Raw genomic sequence first — 8,335 nt, 5'->3', positions numbered from 1 at the left:
CAATGTACTACACGTAGTACTACAGATACAACCATGTTCCCCCCTAGGAGAAGATCAGAATAATACACCGACAATTGCAGTAGTACTACGATGCACTTCCTAGTACGCAACAAGGTTGTTTTGATGGGAGCAGAGGAGATGAAGTTGTTGAACATCATCATTCACTGCGTTGATATTTAATAAGAAATCATAATTACTCCAGCAAGGGGGAAACATTTAGCCCAGCAAAACATAAACGCTTGATTTCCCAAGATGACGTCTTCATTTCATTTCCTGCCTCTCAATCTTACTTGGGTTCATTCTTTCAATGAAAGGAGCTAACTGAGCTTATTCCAAAAATAGCATGAATCATAACTTACATCGGCATATTATACAAACAACCACACTAAACTACAAATATAACTAGAATTTGCAATTCCGGTAGAGATTGCGTATGAATGCGCGAGCCGCTGAACCGCCGATACGGGTGAGTGGAACTCAAATGCTTGAATGTCCAGGGCGAGTGGGGTGTGTGGATGTCGGAACGGTTCGAATCGGTTGAGAAATGTGGTACATGGAGAGGTTTGTATATTGCCCATTCATTTTCAAAGGGGGGAAATTGCTGGTAATTTCGGGTAATCAGGGAATTTTCAAAACCGGGAAACATGCTGGCTTGAATGTGCAGGGTGAGTGGAGTGTGTGGATGTTGGAACGGTTCAAGTCGGATGAGAAATGCGGGATATGCAGTGGATTGTATATCTCCCATTCATTGTCAATAGGGAGAAAATTACCGGAAATTCAGGGAAAACCGGGAATTTTGGGAAAGGGACAACATATGTGAAAAACAGTGAGGGTGGATGGTTGAAAGGTCAGAATCGGGTAAGAAAATGGCGCAACATTTTGAGAATTTGGGGCACTGATAACAATGAATATGTCCATTTATTCAAATGGAAATATCCTGGAACTTTGGAAATTTCAGGAACTTTTGAAAATATAGGTAATACAACATTTGTCCTAGATGATATGAATGGGTTGGTGTTAGAATTTTTCAAAACGGTTGAAAATGTGGTACATGGAGAGGTTTGTATATTGCCCATTCATTTTCAAAGGGGGGAAATTGCTGGTAATTTCGGGTAATCAGGGAATTTTCGAAACCGGGAAACATGCTGGCTTGAATGTGCAGGGTGAGTGGAGTGTGTGGATGTTGGAACGGTTCAAGTCGGATGAGAAATGCGGGATATGCAGTGGATTGTATATCTCCCATTCATTGTCAATAGGGAGAAAATTACCGGAAATTCAGGGAAAACCGGGAATTTTGGGAAAGGGACAACATATGTGAAAAACAGTGAGGGTGGATGGTTGGTAAAAAAATGGCGCAACATTTTGAGAATTTGGCGCACTGATAACTATGAATATGTCCATTTATTCAAATGGAAATTTCCTGGAACTTTGGAAATTTCAGGAACTTTTGAAAATATAGGTAATACAACATTTGTCCTAAATGATGTGAATGGGTTGGTGTTAGAATTTTTCAAAACGGTTGAAAATGTGGGCTATGGAGAGGTTTGTGTATTGCCCATTCATTTTCAAAGGGGGGAAATTACTGGTAATTTCGGGTAATCAGGGAATTTTCAAAACCGGGAAACATGCTGGCTTGAATGTGCAGGGTGAGTGGAGTGTGTGGATGTTGGAACAGTTCAAGTCGGATGAGAAATGCGGGATATGCAGTGGATTGTATATCTCCCATTCATTGTCAATAGGGAGAAAATTACCGGAAATTCAGGGAAAAGCGGGAATTTTGGGAAAGGGACAACATAAGTGAAAAACAGTGAGGGTGAATGGTTGGTAAAAAAATGGCACAACATTTTGAGAATTTGGCGCACTGTATAACTATGAATATGTCCATTTATTCAAATGGAAATTCCTGGAACTTTGGAAATTTCAGGAACTTTTGAAAATAAAGGTAATACAACATTTGTCCTAGATGATGTGAATGGGTTGGTGTTAGAATTTGTCAAAACGGTTGAAAATGTGGGCTATGGAGAGGTTTGTGTATTGCCCATTCATTTTCAAAGGGGGGAAATTGCTGGCAATTTCGGGTAATCAGGGAATTTTCGAAACCGGGAAACATGCTGGCTTGAATGTGCAGGGTGAGTGGAGTGTGTGGATGTTGGAACGGTTCAAGTCGGATGAGAAATGCGGGATATGCAGTGGATTGTATATCTCCCATTCATTGTCAATAGGGAGAAAATTACCGGAAATTCAGGGAAAACCGGGAATTTTGGGAAAGGGACAACATATGTGAAAAACAGTGAGGGTGGATGGTTGAAAGGTCAGAATCGGGTAAGAAAATGGCGCAACATTTTGAGAATTTGGGGCACTGATAACAATGAATATGTCCATTTATTCAAATGGAAATATCCTGGAACTTTGGAAATTTCAGGAACTTTTGAAAATATAGGTAATACAACATTTGTCCTAGATGATATGAATGGGTTGGTGTTAGAATTTTTCAAAACGGTTGAAAATGTGGTACATGGAGAGGTTTGTATATTGCCCATTCATTTTCAAAGGGGGGAAATTGCTGGTAATTTCGGGTAATCAGGGAATTTTCGAAACCGGGAAACATGCTGTCTTGAATGTGCAGGGTGAGTGGAGTGTGTGGATGTTGGAACGGTTCAAGTCGGATGAGAAATGCGGGATATGCAGTGGATTGTATATCTCCCATTCATTGTCAATAGGGAGAAAATTACCGGAAATTCAGGGAAAACCGGGAATTTTGGGAAAGGGACAACATATGTGAAAAACAGTGAGGGTGGATGGTTGAAAGGTCAGAATCGGGTAAAAAAATGGCGCAACATTTTGAGAATTTGGCGCACTGATAACTATGAATATGTCCATTTATTCAAATGGAAATTCCTGGAACTTTGGAAATTTCAGGAACTTTTGAAAATAAAGGTAATACAACATTTGTCCTAGATGATATGAATGGGTTGGTGTTAGAATTTTTCAAAACGGTTGAAAATGTGGGCTATGGAGAGGTTTGTGTATTGCCCATTCATTTTCAAAGGGGGGAAATTGCTGGTAATTTCGGGTAATCAGGGAATTTTCGAAACCGGGAAACATGCTGTCTTGAATGTGCAGGGTGAGTGGAGTGTGTGGATGTTGGAACGGTTCAAGTCGGATGAGAAATGCGGGATATGCAGTGGATTGTATATCTCCCATTCATTGTCAATAGGGAGAAAATTACCGGAAATTCAGGGAAAACCGGGAATTTTGGGAAAGGGACAACATATGTGAAAAACAGTGAGGGTGGATGGTTGAAAGGTCAGAATCGGGTAAAAAAATGGCGCAACATTTTGAGAATTTGGCGCACTGATAACTATGAATATGTCCATTTATTCAAATGGAAATTCCTGGAACTTTGGAAATTTCAGGAACTTTTGAAAATAAAGGTAATACAACATTTGTCCTAGATGATATGAATGGGTTGGTGTTAGAATTTTTCAAAACGGTTGAAAATGTGGGCTATGGAGAGGTTTGTGTATTGCCCATTCATTTTCAAAGGGGGGAAATTGCTGGTAATTTCGGGTAATCAGGGAATTTTCGAAACCGGGAAACATGCTGTCTTGAATGTGCAGGGTGAGTGGAGTGTGTGGATGTTGGAACGGTTCAAGTCGGATGAGAAATGCGGGATATGCAGTGGATTGTATATCTCCCATTCATTGTCAATAGGGAGAAAATTACCGGAAATTCAGGGAAAACCGGGAATTTTGGGAAAGGGACAACATATGTGAAAAACAGTGAGGGTGGATGGTTGAAAGGTCAGAATCGGGTAAAAAAATGGCGCAACATTTTGAGAATTTGGCGCACTGATAACTATGAATATGTCCATTTATTCAAATGGAAATTCCTGGAACTTTGGAAATTTCAGGGACTTTTGAAAATAAAGGTAATACAACATTTGTCCTAGATGATATGAATGGGTTGGTGTTAGAATTTTTCAAAACGGTTGAAAATGTGGGCTATGGAGAGGTTTGTGTATTGCCCATTCATTTTCAAAGGGGGGAAATTGCTGGTAATTTCGGGTAATCAGGGAATTTTCGAAACCGGGAAACATGCTGGCTTGAATGTGCAGGGTGAGTGGAGTGTGTGGATGTTGGAACGGTTCAAGTCGGATGAGAAATGCGGGATATGCAGTGGATTGTATATCTCCCATTCATTGTCAATAGGGAGAAAATTACCGGAAATTCAGGGAAAAGCGGGAATTTTGGGAAAGGGACAACATATGTGAAAAACAGTGAGGGTGGATGGTTGGTAAAAAAATGGCGCAACATTTTGAGAATTTGGCGCACTGATAACTATGAATATGTCCATTTATTCAAATGGAAATTTCCTGGAACTTTGGAAATTTCAGGAACTTTTGAAAATATAGGTAATACAACATTTGTCCTAAATGATGTGAATGGGTTGGTGTTAGAATTTTTCAAAACGGTTGAAAATGTGGGCTATGGAGAGGTTTGTGTATTGCCCATTCATTTTCAAAGGGGGGAAATTACTGGTAATTTCGGGTAATCAGGGAATTTTCAAAACCGGGAAACATGCTGGCTTGAATGTGCAGGGTGAGTGGAGTGTGTGGATGTTGGAACAGTTCAAGTCGGATGAGAAATGCGGGATATGCAGTGGATTGTATATCTCCCATTCATTGTCAATAGGGAGAAAATTACCGGAAATTCAGGGAAAAGCGGGAATTTTGGGAAAGGGACAACATAAGTGAAAAACAGTGAGGGTGAATGGTTGGTAAAAAAATGGCACAACATTTTGAGAATTTGGCGCACTGTATAACTATGAATATGTCCATTTATTCAAATGGAAATTCCTGGAACTTTGGAAATTTCAGGAACTTTTGAAAATAAAGGTAATACAACATTTGTCCTAGATGATGTGAATGGGTTGGTGTTAGAATTTGTCAAAACGGTTGAAAATGTGGGCTATGGAGAGGTTTGTGTATTGCCCATTCATTTTCAAAGGGGGGAAATTGCTGGCAATTTCGGGTAATCAGGGAATTTTCGAAACCGGGAAACATGCTGGCTTGAATGTGCAGGGTGAGTGGAGTGTGTGGATGTTGGAACGGTTCAAGTCGGATGAGAAATGCGGGATATGCAGTGGATTGTATATCTCCCATTCATTGTCAATAGGGAGAAAATTACCGGAAATTCAGGGAAAACCGGGAATTTTGGGAAAGGGACAACATAAGTGAAAAACAGTGAGGGTGAATGGTTGGTAAAAAAAATGGCGCAACATTTTGAGAATTTGGCGCACTGATAACTATGAATATGTCCATTTATTCAAATGGAAATTTCCTGGAACTTTGGAAAATATAGGTAATACAACATTTGTCCTAGATGATATGCATGGGTTGGTGTTAGAATTTGTCAAAACGGTTGAAAATGTGGGCTATGGAGAGGTTTGCGTGTTGCCCATTCATTTTCAAAGGGGGGAAATTGCTGGTAATTTCGGGTAATCAGGGAATTTTCGAAACCGGGAAACATGCTGGCTTGAATGTGCAGGGTGAGTGGAGTGTGTGGATGTTGGAACGGTTCAAGTCGGATGAGAAATGTGGGATATGCAGTGGATTGTATATCTCCCATTCATTGTCAATAGGGAGAAAATTACCGGAAATTCAGGGAAAACCGGGAATTTTGGGAAAGGGACAACATATGTGAAAAACGGTGAGGGTGGATGGTTGAAAGGTCAGAATCGGGTAAAAAAATGGCACAACATTTTGAGAATTTGGGGCACTGTATAACTATGAATATGTCCATTTATTCAAATGGAAATTTCCTGGAACTTTACAGTACAGTACGCAGAGAACTTCATGGAATGGGTTTCCATGGCCGTGCAGCTGCATCTAAGCCATACATCACCAAGTCCAATGCAAGGCGTGGGACTTGCAGTGGTGTAAAGCACGTCGCCACTGGACTCTAGAGCGCGGTCTGGAGGTTGCCAGGAGAACGCTACATTTCGGACTGCGTTGTGCCGAGTGTGAAATTTGGTGGAGGAGGAATTATGGAGTGGGGTTGGTTTTCAGGAGTTGAGGATTTGTAGTACATGGTCATCCTCTACTTGTCAACTTTCTGTGTTGCTGTAGAAGCCATCAATGAAGCTGACAACTTGACTATGACATGTTTATGTCAGCGTTTCTCATACTTTCATTTATTCCTGGCGGACCACCGTTCATAGATGTGTCGCCCTAGCTCATAAACACATGATGACGGGACTCGGGCTGCAGCTATCCATTATTTGAGTAATCTATCGATTAGTTTGTTAATTAATCAAGTAATTAGGTAGGACACTTAATAGCCTCAACGCGTATTTTAGGGGAAATAATTGAAATAATAAAGATGTTTACCTTCCATTTGCCTTCTTTGACTGTCTTTTACCTTCTACATTCTTTTTTTAACCATTTATTTAACTTATTTGACCTTTTAGTTACTTTAACCTTATCTTTACTTATTTGACCTTTTATTTACTTCTACTTTTTTGCTTTTACCTTCTATATTCCTTTTTTACACTCTTAACTTTTTTGAAGTTTTATTTGCCTTCTTTTATCTTTTATTTGCTGTCTTGTATCTGCTGTTTGCATTATTTTACCTTTTAACTTCTATTTAAATAATTTTACCTTTGATATTTATACTTTTTACCTTTTATTTGCTCTAACCTTTTATTACCTAGTTTACCTTTTATTTACTTTTACCTTCTATCTTCCTTCTTTTACATTTTATTTAACTTATATTAATTTTAACCATTTATCTACCTTCTATTTAACTTCTTTTACCTTATAAAAAATAATTTTAGTACTTTTTATTTACCTTCTAATTACCTTATTCTTACCTTTTAATTACATACAATTTACTTTTTATTTACTACCTTCTATCTATATTAGATTTTTACCACTTATTTATTTGTTTAACCATTTATCTACCTTCTATTTAACTTCTTTTACCTTCTAAAATCCTTCTGTTACCTTTTAGTTACCTTCTAATTACCTTTTAACTACCTTCAATTTACTTTTTATTTACTACTTTCTATCGACTTTCGTATATTTATTTTTTAACCATTTATCTACATTCTATTTAATTATTTTACCTTCTAAAATCCTTGTAATACTTTTTATTTACCTTCTAATTACCTTATTTTTACCTTTTAATTACCTTCAAGTTACTTTTTATGTACTACCTTCTTTCTTATATTTATTTTTTAGCCATTTATCTACCTTCTATTTAACTTATTTTACCTTCTAAAATCCTTCTATTACTTTTTATTTACCTTTTATCTACCCTATTTTTACCTTTAATGTACTTTTTATTTACTAAATTCTATCTACTTTCTTATATTTACCTTAAATTTATTTTTTTAACCATTTATCTACCTTCTATTTAATTTTTTTTACCTTCTAAAATCCTTCTAATACTTTTTATTTACCTTCTAATTACCTTATTTTTTTTACCTTTTAATTACATTCACTTTACTTTTTTTTTACTACCTTCCATTTAGCCTTTTTCCGCCTTCTTCTTCAATGCGGTCTGGATTTTATAAAAAAAATTTAAGTTGCACTCAAACGATTAATCGAAGCAACGGAACATAAATCCAAGCTTTTTTTCTAATCGATTAATCGTCGCAACACCTGCTCTGCCAGAGAATAAGAAGACGGAACAAGCAGAAAAACGCAACACAAGCTATTAAAATACTATTTTGAAAAACGTATTGCTTTGAGTGTTAAACAAATAGGTGAAGAAAATCAAAACATTTCTTTGTTGGGGTTAAATAGACAAACAGATGTTTTTAATGAAGGCTTTGAGCACTCTGAGAGGATTTGGGTTATTTTCAACGAGTGCCAAGCTTTTCTATTGCATTAAACACACACACACACACACACACACACACACACACACACACACACACACACACACACACACACACACACACACACACACACACACACACACACAAAGACGATTAGTGAACACATCTGGCTTGTTGCAGAATTGACTTGTTTGAAACAGTAAAACAACAACAAAATTTGACAACAAGTGAGGATCATGGAACACCCACTGAGCCATTCAGGAACATTCTTTATGGTTGCCAGGACGATAGACATGTATTAAAAACTATTTAAATGTTTATTAATGATGAAGTATCTTTGTAAAGGCCGTACACATACAGTGTAGAAAATACAGCAGCTAGTGGGGTGTGGCTTTTTGTACTAATTCTGGAAAGAAGGGGGGGGGGAATATACTTTTATATAGTAAATTATTACAATTATGATGGCCTAAATGCTTTTACTGACAAAAAC

This window comes from Entelurus aequoreus, linkage group LG05 (assembly GCF_033978785.1).
Source record: "Entelurus aequoreus isolate RoL-2023_Sb linkage group LG05, RoL_Eaeq_v1.1, whole genome shotgun sequence".
Taxonomy (NCBI): Eukaryota; Metazoa; Chordata; class Actinopteri; order Syngnathiformes; family Syngnathidae; genus Entelurus; species Entelurus aequoreus.
This window is presented reverse-complemented; position numbering follows the sequence as displayed.